Below are 15030 nucleotides of genomic sequence, written 5' to 3' on the forward strand. Positions count from 1 at the left end.
TCGTTTGCTTAGGGTTTTCACTTTTACTTCTTAGCATAAAGTAAATAAAAGTCTTAGTCTGGAGTTGAGCTGTACACTAAAAGTAGCCTTTAAAATGTTTTCCATGACTCAACTTTATTCTTTTGTTTGACTCCCTAATCCACAAAAATAGCAGAACAATTTCTGTGGGCTGGGAGTTGCCCCTCTTCCAGAGCGTTATTCCATCTGGTTAGCCCTCAGTCTGTAGGATCAGGGAGATGCTGAGTCATATCTTACCCAACCAACTGGCCCCTCAGTTCCAGCCACTCCTGGGCCCCTTGGGTATATAGGAAAAAGTCTATCGCCTCTGGATTGGCCTAGTTCCCAGGAAACACTGACTTCCTATGTAAGGCCCCTCTGCTTAGACTCACCATGTGCCCTCCTCTCCCCTGGGTCTTCCTTCCTAACAGAAGACCCACTAGGGAAAGACAGTAAGGGTCCTCTCTGTTCTTGGACCTTGTAAGTCTATCTTGGGTTCTGCCTGACCATCACCTCACCCCCAGGCTATTTCGGAGACCCATCAGCTTCCCATTTCTCATCACCTCTCTCTCTTCTCTTTCCCTCAGCCTGGGGTAACATTTTCCAGTCTCAAAATCTGGGAAATACTGGGAAGAAAGACAATTGATTAATATTCTAAAGATTTTATCCCACCCAAAATGTCATGTGTGCCCAGGTCCCAATATACATGAAAGCGGAGGAGAAGGAGGTGGGCTTCTATCAGTCACATGCATTATTGAGTTCACACAGGGTTCCAGGCACTCTGAGGAGCACTGAGGATATAGAGATGAATAGAACAAGGTCCCTGCTCTCCAGACACTCCTAGTCTAGTGGGGGAGGGAGCCAGGAAAACAAATAATCACCATGCAATATGATAAGTGCAATAAAGGGGTACTCATCAGATCAAGGAAGGAGCGTTCAATTCACTGGTGGGCAGGGATGGTGTTTTGGTCAGTTTGGGCTGCTATAACAAAGTCACATAGACTAGGTGGCTTATAAACAACAGAAATTTATTTCTCACAATTCTGAAATTCCAAGATCAGGATGCTAGCACGGTCGGGTTCTGCTCAAGGCCCTCTTCCATCTTGCAGACTGTCGACTTCTCCTTGTATCCTCACTTGGTAGAGAGCAGAGAGAATTCTCTGGGGTCCCTTTTATAAGGTCACTAATCTCATTCATGAGAGCTCCACCCTCATGACTTCGTTATCTCCCAAACCAAATACCATCACACTGGAGACTAAGATTTTAACATTTGAATCTGGGGGGAAACAGACATTCAGTCCATTGCAGATGGTGAGGGTGATTCAGAAAGTCTTTCTGGAATGGATGCTGAAAGGTCCAACTCTTCAGAAGCATCCCTTCCTTCTCCTCCCTGCAGACACTGTCAGCCATACCCCTACAATTCCACTGACATTTGCCCACTGGGATTGCTACTTAAGAAGTCCTAAAAGTAAATTCTTGGTGGTAAGGTATTATGTTTTCAGGAAAAGTAACACATTTAGCCTACAAATATACTAGGAGGGTTTACTTATGATCAATTAATAATATGACCCATCTTCGCCTAGTAGAGACAGGTCCTAATTGAAAAGAAAACAGAAGGAAGTCTTGAGTAGGGGCACTATCTTGGCTTCCCTAGAAGCACAGCCTAAGACAGGGATTCTTATGCAAGTGGTTTATGAAAGAATGCTTCCAGGAGAAGAGAGAGGGAAGCAGGATAAGACAGGGGAACAAGAGCAAGGATGTGGTCTCAGCTGGAGATGAGCTTCAGTGTAATTTAGGATTGGCCCCACCTGGAGGCAAGAAGGGAAGAGAGGATGGGACAGTGGGGGACATCCTCTTTTGAGAAGGCTCCCACTGTCTGGGAAGGAGACAGCAAGGAGTGGTTATCAACCACACCTCACAACAGGGGATGAATGCCCATCAGGCATCTGGAATGTACCAACAGCATCCAATACAGGCCAGGGACCAGCAGGGAGCCTGGGGTGCCCAGCATCCCCAGGGCACTCAGTAGAAGACTTGAAAGACGAAGAAGAAAATGAGGCCAGAAGAGGAAAGTTCCATCAACCTGGGAGATTCCTAAGGACAGTTCTTGATAAATTGTATTTCTCCTCTGGTAGCCCCCTGAAAGAAGGGAGTTATTTCCCCCACCTTGTTCTGCACTTGCCCAACACTCAGCTTAGAAAAGCCTTAGAATCTAGCAATGGGAGGCACCCCAAAGCCCTGATCTGTCTTGCCTCAACTGTGACTGCAAGATCCCAACTCCTCACTCTCCAGGTTGGAAAGGGCTGCCAACAGTCCCTGCATCCACTACTGGTCCCTGACCAGCATTTTCCCCTTTAATCTCTAGCAATGCCAGCACTGCCTGGCGCATGACACTTACATTATAGCTGCACATGTGGGCAGGAGGTGAGATGCCGCCAACCCTCACTTCCAGATGGTTCTCTGTGGTTTCTCTTCAGCATAGCCAGCCTTGGGGAGCTGCTGAGAAACAGACCAGTGGCCCAGTTCTCAGCCGGAGAGTATCACTGCCATACTGGGGAACTGGCTTCTGCCTTGGCCAAGCTTCAGGGGAAAAAAGCAGAAGGAAATGTGAGGACTGGCTCTTCAGGAGTCTGAGGGACTAATGGTGTGCAAATGAAAAAAAAAAAAAAAATCTTTGTATATGTTGTTAAGAATCATGGTTCATAAAATATGCCCCACCCAATGCTGGGATTCCTTTAGCTAAACTAACGTCTTTCCTTCTAAAATCAAATATTAGCCATTTTCCCAATTCAAATAAATTAATAAATAGAATTTTTTCTATTTACATCTTCTTTCTATTATATTCTCTTACAACTCTGCCACCTGTTTGTTTGCTGGTGAACATTTCTAAGCAACAAAACACAAAGCAAGTATCAACTAGCTATGAACAAAAAACTGTGGGAAAACAAGTTATATCTGGTTCATGCTTAACGAATGTGCAGTCATGGTTCTGATCTTATATTCCATACAGAGAATATTAAAATAATAACTGCCATTTTTAGCCCTACTATGTGCTAGGCTTTGAGATGCTAGACATTTTAACTCTAGTATTCTCATGTGTAATTTAGACAGCATTACCCCTTTTTTACAAATAAATACATAAATGGATAAACTGAGGCACAAAGAGTCTCAAAGTTAATAAAACTTTACACAAAAATTAATTTTGTTGTGATGAGGGCATGTAATAAAGAGGCCTGAACTAGTCTTGAAGGTCAGCTAAGGTGTCCCTGAGGAGGTGATATTTGAGACAAGCTCTAAAAGAGGAGGAAATGGGAGAAGGGGGTCACAGGAAATTGCATTTGCAAAACCTGCATTAAAGAGTGCAGCTGCTTTGGAAAACATTCTGGCAGGTCCTCAAAAGGTTAAATGTAGGGTTACCATAGGCAACTCCTTCCTGAAGAAGGAATGAAAACACAGTCAGCTTCTGAATAAACGTCTAGGAAAACTCCAATTCTAAGGAAGGATGGGCAAGTCATGGGGGGAAAATCCACAAGGACTAGACTTCCTCTTTTCTCCTCAATTTCCATCCTCCATCGGTGAGTTTAACACAGTGAATAAAAAAGATGGGCTACCCCAGTGGTTCTCAACCAAGGGCAACATTCCCAGCAGGGGATATCTGGCAACGTCTGGAGCCATTTTTCATTCTCATAATTGGGAGATGGGGTGGTACCTGCCCAGTGGGCACATGGCAGAAACACACTGTCCCAAGTGGAGAATGGTGTCAACTGGACCCCAAATTGAACTACAGGCTTTGAAGCAAGCCTCTTTCTGAAAGATAATTTTATCATTCCTAGTAAGAAATGATAGAAAGACACAGACAGGTAGACAGAGAGTGAGGGAGAGAGAGATGTGAGCAAAAGTACTAGGCAGAGACAATCCCAGCTCAACACCATAAAAACTTTCTAGAAAACCTTCCTTTCCCCACATACATTCCACCCAAGGCTACTTTCATTCTGGGTCTTTCTCTTTTCTAAGTCAAAATTCACCTTCTTGATGTTTTCCTTAGAATGTTAGTGTTTGATGGCACTTGGTAAGCCATGAAGACTGGAGGGAGGTACACCCCCAATAGCTTCAAGATGTTTGGGGCATAAAAGTAATCCCATGACAGAGATGAGCACTATTATTACACACAAAGGAGGAGGTGGTAGCCTTGGGCTCTGAGCAAACTTGAAGAAAGGTCCAAATACTGGTGAGCCCTGAGTTTTTCACCCAAAAGTTTATCACCTTTCTGAAATTTCTATCATTAGAGCCAATTTGGGGGTGACAGTTCCTTTAAACTCAATGACAAAGAATCCATGCATTGCATTTTACTCCTCATCCTGTATGCAAACATAGAGTAGTCATTATGACTTATATTCAAATTTCTTTCCATTTTACTTTCCTTAATATTCTCTGCTGCCACTTTAGCCACCACTGCTACAGCTCCATTAACTACACCGAGCAGTCCAAACGCAACACCTTGCCCAAACCCCCCCCATAAAATTACCATTCACTCTGTTCACATTAAGTAATGATTTGCAACGTCCTTCTCCCTTTTCCTGTTCACAGCTCTGCCAATAGCATTTCTTAATGCAAACAATAAAAACTGAATTACAAGTGTGATCCAATTTTGCTCTGCATAATTAGTGGATTAGACATCAGAGAAAATCCACTTATTTTCACAGCTCATCCAACTCCCCACCTCCCCCGCCCTCCACACACAGAAATAAAGGCTCCAGGAGCACAAAGTGAGAAAGGGCTTCATTTCTAAACAACAATCACAGCTATCAAATTGTTTTTCAGATGACTCCAAGTATGATCCTTTCTCAGTTGGATTTTTTCCCCTAAGAAAACAAAGCTGGGGATCTGAATAACAACACCTGAGTGAAAAGTATTCATTGAAGCTGCACATTTTTTGCCAGAGATTTTGGAATGAACTCTTGGTAGCTGAAAAACACCAAGCCACTCAGCTTGTCTCGGCTTGGTTTCTGGAGCTGGAAGGTTTGGATTTAATTCTTGGCTCTGCCAGCTTATAATATTGGGCAGGTGGCTTAACTTTTCTCCATCCTTTTCCTTACCTCTAAAATGGGCAGGGTTCTGAGAGTTAGGTAGGATAATACCTATAAAGTGCTTGGAACAATGTCTGGCACATAGTAGATGTTCAAAACGGTCTGCATTATTCCTCTATGCCTAGAGCCCAGCTGCAGAGAACAGGGACCCTCGGCCTAACCACTCAGCCCACCCTGCAGGTTGGGTGGGCATCAGGGCGAAGGACTGTGAGAGAGGCCTGGGCCTCACCTTATGCTCATAAACATGTGGGTCCATCCACCCAGCACTGCCACAGGCTGCCAAAGTTGGATGCTGGAAATGGCTCATCCCAACGTGGCCAAGGCTTAACTAAAGGAACAAATGGAAGATGCTTCTGCCACTGCTCATGAAGTAGGGGCAGAATGCAGGCAGGGAAGGCAGAGAGAGCAGGGAGGGGAAATAGGACTTCTCAGATTTTCTCCTGCATCTTTTCCCTCAAGAAGCTTACAGTCCAATGGGGCTCCACGGCAGAATGTTGGACATGAAGGAAAAGACAGACGGGGGGGCTCAGAGGAAGATGTAATCAGCCAGTGTAGGAAGGTTCCTAGCAGACTGGATAGACGAGGTGCCACTTGCCAACGGCCAGCAAAGTGTCAGGCCTCCTGGGAGCTCTGCACACTGGGAGTCAGCCCTTAAAAACAGTGGGATGCCAACAACAGAAGCCATAGCATGCAAAACAAACAAAGTCTCATCAAGGAGAGCTCTGACACTTGAAAACAGAGATTGGAAGCTATTTAGGGAGAGTTCTGACACATCCAAAGAGACTGACAGAAGTTCCTAGACCTGTCTATGATATAAAAATGTAGGACTTCTGGACTTATTTGTGGTTTCTTTGGGTTACTTCCTTACTGGGAAGAGAGTTTTTGTAAATATGAAGTTGATTTTGTAAGAACTTGAGCTTAGAAGTCAGACAGACCTAGGCTCAAATCTACACTCCTCTACTTACCAGCTGTCTAAACTCTCCAGGCCCCAGGCCCTCCCGCCTGGGAGATGAGGTCATTAAAAAGAATTTTAAAAAACTATGCATGCAACTGCCTAACACTGAGGCTGGCAGAGAGCAAAGGATCAATAAAGGTTACCTCCCCAGGTCTGCTAGTGATTGGTTTCATTTGCACTTCAGCCAGTCAAGAGTTTTTCTCAGAGCTTGGGTTTGAGACCTTGTAAACAAGGGAGACCTTGAAGGAGTGGACTCTTGAAACCTTTGGTCCATAGGTGACATTCTCCCACCTCCCCCACTCCTACAGGAATGCAGCTAACACTCCCCACATGAAGCTGAGAGAGGAAAAATTACCCAGAGAAATTGGTTCATGTCAAAAAGTTACCCGGTTTGTTTGAAGAAAACCACATTTTCCCCCTTTTAGACACAGAGAAAAGATCTAACAAAACTTTTTCCAAACGTAATCCGTTCTATTAAGAACATTACTGTTCAAACAATCAAAACAAGATGATTTGACCGATTCTTTTAAATGATTGAGAATCATTTAGGTAGAAGTTGGAAACCTTTTTCTGAAAAGATTATAGAGTGAATATGTTAGGCTTTGAGGATCATAGGGTCTCTGTCACAGTACTCAGCTGTGCCATTGTGGTGTGAAAACAGCCGTGGACAAAACAATGTAAATGAATGAGCTTGGATCTGTTGCAATAAAACTTTATAGACACCGAAATTTGAATTTCATATAATTTTAGGTATCACAAAATATTAATCTTCTATTGATTTTCCCCCAACCATTTTAAAATGTCATTCTTAATTTTCAGGGTTATAAAAAAACAGGCAGGAGACAGGATTTGGTTCATGGTCCCTTGCTTGCTGACCCTGACTTAGACACTTAGGCCCTCAAAAACAAACAAAAAAAATCTTAGGAAATATTTTGTCCAAGCCCCATATGTTATGGTTGAGTATCAGACCCACAGAGGGGAAGTGACTTGTCCAAGATCAGCTGAGGAACATCAATGAATGTCTTTCTATCTCTCAAACAGTATGAGATCAATGTCAGAAGCTCAATACAAACAGTTTGGTTATTCAACGTCAGGCAATTGCTGGCTTAATAATGGAAAAAAAAGAAAAAACACTTTTTCAACTGTTGTTGGTTACGTTCAATGTCAGACCGCCAGTTTAATGGATTCCTCCATCCCCCAGAACTTTTCAGTTTACTCTCTCATTTTACAACTTGGTCATGAGACAGCTGTGTTAAAGATTCTTAGAAGTGAAGTATGATGAGTGATTTTGTGTCACATCAAGGACCAAAATTGTCTTTTCACTGCCTGAATCTTATTAGGAAACATTCTGAAACATTGAAATATGTCTTCAACCTTAGGAAACTAAAAGACGACACCGTAACTTCACCTTCACACAAACTACACACGGAAATAAAAACTACAAAATGTAAAAGGCGATTTTCTCTTTTGAAAATTGCTTTACATATTTTAATTCTTGTATTTCCCTTAGGGGTTAGATATTTCTGTCACATAGTTATCCAATTAAAATGAAAACTCTCTGCTTTATCCTTTAGGGGAGGACAGCTGCCAGCTGCTAAGTTTTATAGTCTTTAATCTTGTCCATAAATATTTAACAAGAATTGGTTGGTACACAAGCTGAAGTAAAGTAAGAAATCAAAGAGAGAATCTTAGAAACAACCTCTGTGTTATGTGAAAGCTGTGTAAAACAAAAGCCGAATGACCAATGTCCTCCTTTTTTTATTAAAATAACCACTAAGATATTTCTGAATATTTTGATCAATCCTTTAGCTTACTTGCCCTCACAAATGCACAAAAATAAGTAGATTACAAAAAGATATTAAATGTGAGTTTCCGTGCCCTTTTCTCCAGGATCCTGCCATTTGTTTCTGAGATAAAATCTCATGTTTCCATGGAAACCCACAATGAGGATCTCTAAGCACTTTAGCAGCATTTGAAAATATAGACACCTCTTTTTCATTCTCATCCACACACACACACACACACACACACACACATCCATACAGATCCTCATACATATACCACCTACTCACACCTACACAAAGACCACCACCACCACCACCACAATCCTACACATCCTTATCACAATATCCCAAACAGGCTAAAACCCCAGAATTAGCAACTAACCATAAATACACCAAGGATTCATGCCCTCTCTTCTTTGACCTGCTGAAAAGAGAATGCTGCCATTTGCCTTGGCCTGGTCCTTGGACATCATGCCTTTCCCTCCCATCACCCAATTCCATTTTGCAAGCCTGCAAATCTTTGAGTCATCTTTAAGGTCGTCTTCACTTCCACATCCTCCTGGGCAGAGATCCCTCATGAGTTTTCCTCGTTCATTCTCTTTCATGTAGGATCACAGAGCTTTCTAGAGAATGGAGAATTTATGCTACTGGCAGAGATCTTTTAGACCAGAAGGTTTTCCCCCACTTGCCTCTGTAACAGATTTCAGGATTGAGCACTCCTTGCTGGTAAGAAATTCTTCTTTAAACCTAACTGAAATCTCTTAACTGTTCCTTAAACTCACTTGATTGTGTCCTTGCTCCATCCACAGAAGAGAGAAAAATTAGAAGGCAACCACTTCCTTTATATCAGGGTAGATTGGCAGATGAAAGACAAAGATCCAAAAGGAAGGAGGAAAGGCAGGTGGGAGGGAGAGAGAGAGAGAGAGAGAGAAAGACATTAATTGATGTTCCTCAGCCTTCCTTACTCAAATTCAGGATTTTCTAATTCTAGACACCCCAGAGAACTCAGACTCTTGCTGTGGGAGTTACTGTGGCCTTTAAGGTTGTTTCCCTGTAACATCTGCCCATCCTGATTCTGTTCCTTTAAACCAGGCCAACATGCCCACTGCCCTTTCAACACTTCAATCATTCACTCAACAAACACTTAGGGAGGGCCAGCTATGTATCAGGCGCTGCTCTAGACACTAGGCTTATAGCAACGAACAAAGTGACACAAATCCCTGCTTACAGACTGCCGTCAGCTCGCTCTACGCTGGCTCTGATTCCATGCCTTCTCCAGCCCACCCCTGACTCACGGCTCCGCCATCCATTTATGATCCTGAACTTTCCCATTCCCCACAGGATGCTAGTATTGATTGCTCACTCTCTTTTTTTTTTTTTTTTAAGCTGAACTTTTTTTTTTTTTAATTTATTTATTTATGGCTGTGTTGGGTCTTCGTTTCTGTGCGAGGGCTTTCTCTAGTTGTGGCACGTGGGGGCCACTCTTCATCGCGGTGCGCGGGCCTCTCACTATCGCGGCCTGTCTTGTTGCGGAGCACAGGCTCCAGACGCGCAGGCTCAGTAATTGTGGCTCACGGGCCTAGTTGCTCCGCGGCATGTGGGATCCTCCCAGACCAGAGCTCAAACCCGTGTCCCCTGCATTGGCAGGCAGATTCTCAACCACTGCGCCACCAGGGAAGCCCGATTTCTCACTCTCTTGATTCTAGACTCTTCCACAAGTTGGCTCAGAGCGTCCAAGTGACATTTTTGCTTTTATACTGTCTCAAACTGAGTCCCCAGACACCCCAATAACTTGGGCAGACAGTCCTCATCCAATAGTTTTTAAATTTTTTTTATACATTGCATTTTCTGTGTGCCAGGAATTAAGTGCCTTACACATATTAATTCATTTAATCCTTTTAACAATAGCTAAAATGAGGTATTGCACCTTAGCCCCATTCCTTGACTGACTGATGAATAGCGAAGTTGTGACTTGCCCAAAGTCACCCAGCCCAAAAGTGGCAAACCTGGGGTTGCCATCCCGCATTTGAGAACTTGGATTTTCAATTGCTCCAGGCATTCCCGTTACCGTTGGTTATGTTTTGGCGTATATTACCTTTTCCCCAAGATCATCTGAAATGCGATCCTTACCATACAAATTATCCACCACTCAGTTTTCCTCTCTCACTTCTCCAGTGAAACTTAAGTGGCCCTCAGCCAAGGGCATCACCTTGCAGATACCACTGCTTTCATAGCCCAGGCTGATAAAGAGGGAGACATCAAAGATCCGTTTTGTCAAACTGAAAAGAACCAGTGCTCATGCATGCACCCTGCATCTTAGTTCTGCTATTATAAAAGGTGTTTGGATTTTACTATCTCCTCCCATATGGTGCTTCATTATATTGTCCACATGACATCCTCTACCCTTGACATATCTCATCCCTCATGTAATGATGATTACCAGCCTCACTCTCCTCTAACTTCTCTAGGGCAGTTTCCTACAGATCTAGGTTTTGTTTTATTTATCACTTCTCTCTGCCCTTTCTTGCTTTAATTAAATTCAGCCTCAGGACATAGGAAACCAGAGAACTTATTTTTTCTTCCTTTGGATGAAAGCGATATTGTTTCCTGGGGACAGCGAATATCTCCCCCACCTCCCAGCCTCCCCAAACTCACTAGCTATGTCTCAAACAGCCTTTGTCCTCTGTTTTCCCATTTCTGCTTGAGTGTTTCAAGGTTCCATTTACATTTTCATAGTTTCTGATCCGAAGGAAGGAAATGAATGGGAAGTGGCCTTCATTTTCCCCTCTTTTACCATCAGTTCCTATCATTCTTCCAAAGCACGGAAAAGCAGCTGTTTTCTCCTTCAGGACAATCTTCACAGCTCACAAGAAAGGCCCTTCTCGTTATTTACATAAACAGATGGATGGAAAGGAATTCATCCGATGATAACAGCCCTCGGTTACCTGCAGTTTATGCGAAGGACTGGCCAGCAGACCTCAAACCTCAGCAAATGTATGCTCACCCACATGGTATGGTTTGAGGGTTCACCACAAAATCAGATTCTGCCAATCCTCATTTACGACAATAACAACAAAAATACTGTTCTTAAGATCATGTAAAATCACTCACATTTTGGTACAAATGAACATACTGATTTCCTCCAAGACTGAAGTGGCCAGTGATTATATTCAAGACAAAGGCCCATCCTTCTCCAATCCATTCTTCTTCCACATGATAGTCAGAATGAGCTTTCTGGAATATTGTGCTACTATTCTGCATAAAAACCCTTCATGGTTGTATGTTGTCTTTAGGCTGAAATCCAGGCGCGGTAGCCTGACAATAAAGCCCTGCAGCACCAAACTCCCTCTGCCTCTCAGGCTCACCTCTCACACACCTGGCATTTCCCACTCTGTGGTCCCACCATCCTGGAACCACATCCCTCTGCTTCAGTGGTCAACCTTGCACGCCTGCTCCCTCTTCACTTGGCTAATTCCTTTTCCCCAACAAGACTCACCCCACGTGTCATCTCCTTCAAGAAGCCCTTTCTGACAGTCTATCCCTAGCCTGCTCTGCACTCTGGGACGACCTTGTACTTCTTTCCATCATGGCTGTAAATGTAATGGTCACTGTCTTCCCTACTTATGATCATCCTATCAGCAAAAAGGATGTTTTTCACTTGTTTCCCTGATGCCTCCTGAAAATAAGGGAGTTCTCTAATAAGTAGATAAACAATGGTTCAATGAATGAATAAATGAATGAAGGGCAAAAATGGAGTTAGAATCACCCAAAACCATCATCCCAAGGGTCACATTTTTCCTGAGGGTCTCCCCTGATTGGAGGGACCAGAAAGCCCAGCAGGTTCGTAGAAGTGTCATATAAATAATGTCCCCAAAGTCGCTGAGTCCAAGAGTCTCAATTTTGCAGCATTGGAGTTATAAAGGGCAGATCTCCAGCATTTTGCCAAGGGAATAAGCTGTCCACTGCCACTCTGATTGTAAAGGCACTAAGGTGTCATCAAGATCCTTCGGCAGAGCCAGCATGGATTGCTGATAGGAACTTTCTCAGCCCTCCTGGAGGCCAAATTGCCAGCAGCCTCCTGGTCAGTCCCTTGAAAGTCTCAATTCCTCCTGGAGGACAGGGACATGCCAAACCTTGAATCTGCTACCAAGACTTCACTCCCCTGCAGCTAATTCAAAATTATCTATGGCAACAGGAGACCACCTACAGAACTCAATTTGGCTAAAGATCTAAGCACTTGATTTTAGCCAATACTTTCTGATTCATCATCATCACCATCACCACTAACATCAATATGATTTTTTTAAGTGAATGTAGCACAGGTCTTGAACAAGCATACAAATAACCACATATAGGAAAAGATATTTTTTACAGTTTTGACATTCAGAAGGTTGATATCCTTAATATTCGATTTCTGAAAAGTTTATAAGGAAAACAATAAGACTTTATTTTTGAAAAGGAGGCAGAGAGAAACTTTCACTTCTGGGGAACATACGTTTCCCTAATCCTCCCACTAAGTACAGCTAAAACCCCTGAACTTATAGGTAAAACAAACAAGAATACTCTGAAAGATGGAGGGAAGAAGGCAGACCAGCTAGGAACCTTGGACCTGAGAAATGACACAGTGGTGAGCTCCCCGGGTTTTCCTTTTGCCCCATATACATACCCCAGACTTGGAGCTTCAGAAGCTGGCAACCTGGAAAGGCCAATGGATGCAGACCCAAAAAAAGATCCCCCAAAAGTCTTCTCTCCCTAAGGAAAGCCTAGCAAGGAGCAACCTAGCAAGACAGATAACTTTTAGACCATAATGCTCTCCTCCAGCTAAACATCACAGATAAAACTGTGGCCCACCCCACCCATGCCAGCAAAGGCCAGGTGGGGAGCTTAGACATCCATCTTCCTTGGTCTGGTAGAAGGTCTCTGAACTCTTCCACCAGGGCGATGGCAGAAAAGGCAGAGTAGGGAGCAGGACAAGCAGTACAGTTGCCTGCAGTAACAGGCATGTAATAGGCAGTAATGTGGTCCCCCACCCCCATGTTATGGAGACTATGTGGGAAGGCTGCAATATAACAGCACCAAGTAAGTAACCTACCAGCAGTAATAAGGCACCATGCTGGGGTTCAGAAGACCCCCGGCATTGAGTCAGGACTTTCACCACCACCCAGTGTGAATGAGGCCACCCTGCCCCCTGACCCTGGAGGCTATGTGGGATCAGTGACAATGTATCTCTGCCCTCGCAGGCAAGGGTGGGGTAAAGACCTCGTGGTGAGCCAATCTCTTACCCTCACCCAGCAGTAAGGAAGAGCTTCACCACCCTTGGAGGTCAACAGAGTGTATAGGGGACTTGGTATTCCCACCCCTCCTGGCAGTAACGAGGGTGGGCTCCCTTCCTCGGATGGAGCGATGCTACAAATGCCAGCTAAAAATGAAGGTGTAACTAAGACCCAGAGTCCATAACATAATACCCCAAATGGTTTTGATCAAAAAGCACTCATCACACAAAGAACTAAGAAAACCTCAGCTAGAATGGTGAAAATATAGATACCCACACAGAGATGTTAGAATTATCTGACAAAGGTTTTAAATCAGCCATCGTATAATGCTTCAATGAACAGTTAAGAACACATTTGAAACAAATGAAGACATAGAAAGACTTAGCAAAGAAACAGAAAATCTCAGCAAAGAAACAGAAGATATAAAGAAGAACCAAACGGAAATTTTAGAATAAGAAAATGGAAAAACTAAATAAGAATCAGTGAATGGACTCAACATCGAATGTAGAGGACAGAAGAAAGAATTAGTGACCTTGAAGATAGAAAAATAGAAATGATATAATCTGAAAAACAGAAACAAGCTGGAAAAAATAAATACACACACACACACACACGCACAGATGTTCAAGAAACTGAAACAAGGGTTACATGGAATCTCTCTGTCTTATTTCGTATTACTGCATAGACAGTTATCTCAAAATAAAAAGTTTAACTAAAAAATAAAAAGAAAGCAGAAAACAGGAAACGCTTTGACTGACAATTCTCCAAAGAGCAAATAAATATAGCAACGCCGGGGCTGGTGGGGGGTTGATGTTTAACTTTACTAATCAATGAATTTAAGACAGATTTTTAAAACAAGAAATAAGTTTCCAGCAGTTTCTCCACATAATGGAGAAGAAGTCCCCTGGTAGCAAAACTTTCATTTGGGTGCAACAGGACCTTTTGAGTTTTATATAGCATAATAATTTTGTGGCTAACTTATGTTGTGTGTCTTTGTGCCAGGGACATTATACACTTCACATGGATTATCTCATTTAATCCTCACAGGGATCCTAAGAGGAAGGTATTTAAATAAATCCTCTCTCACAGATGAGGAATTTGAGTCTTAAAGAGATTAAGCAAATTGCACAAGATTACCCAGCTCAGAAATGGTAAAGCCAGGATTCAAAGTCAGGCAGTAAACCCACAGAGGATACTCTCACACCCAGGTTTTAGGAGAAGCTCCCTCCACCTGGTAGACAGATATCTTGGAAGGAATGGATCCGCTTCATGGACAGCCCAAGAGCCTTCTGAGATCACAGTCTTGGCCCCCACTCCCCAGCTCCCAGATTCTAAACTAGCACCTTGGCTGGACCAGGTGTTCCTGGCCCTTAAAGTCTGTGGAGAGAAAGGATGTTCAGGGCACCAAAAGGACCTCACCAAAAGGTGGGAGGCATCTAATGGCTCAGGCACTATAGGGTCCCTGAAGCTCACAGGCTAGATCTGGGGTAGCATGGGACAGTGCTCTAAGCATGACTCTCACCCCCAAGCCAGCCAACCTGACACCATGGCTGAGCTTGAACACAGTGAGTGAGTATGTGTGGGGCATGTGGACAAGGACCTGAATTGCTCAGGGCAAGCCTTCAATAGCCACCCCCTCTGCAGCCTCTGACAGAAGGTACTGATCAGGCTTTCCAGTTACCTTATTCCCAGGCATTCAGAAGTCAGACGAATTCTTCCCTGTGGATTCTCAGATGAGGCAGGGATGGGGATGTTGGCTGCGAGGCCTCAAGAGGGCACATTGTGCTACATGACTCTTTTTGAATTATGCTTTTCTCAGGGTATATGCCCAGTAGTGGGATTGCTGGGTCATATGGTAGTTCTATTTTTAGTTTTTTAAGGAACCTCCATACTGTTCTCCATAGTGGCTGTATCGATTTATTTTCCCACCAACA

The 15030-nt window shown here is 43.4% G+C and overlaps 1 long non-coding RNA gene across 9 annotated transcripts in view; it reads right to left on the minus strand.

The window, feature by feature from the left end:
* Positions 1–1036: 1036 nt before the first annotated feature.
* LOC137765427 (uncharacterized) overlaps positions 1037–15030 on the minus strand; it is a 94977-nt gene continuing 80983 nt past the window's right edge. For all 9 annotated transcript variants that reach the window (XR_011074163.1, XR_011074159.1, XR_011074162.1 and 6 more), the window contains 2 exons: positions 2396–2577; positions 1037–1132 (listed from right to left, as the gene is read on the minus strand). This is a non-coding gene — a long non-coding RNA (uncharacterized lncRNA). The remainder of the gene's footprint in view (positions 1133–2395; positions 2578–15030) is intronic.

This window comes from Eschrichtius robustus, chromosome 5 (genome assembly GCF_028021215.1).
Source record: "Eschrichtius robustus isolate mEscRob2 chromosome 5, mEscRob2.pri, whole genome shotgun sequence".
Taxonomy (NCBI): domain Eukaryota; kingdom Metazoa; phylum Chordata; class Mammalia; order Artiodactyla; family Eschrichtiidae; genus Eschrichtius; species Eschrichtius robustus.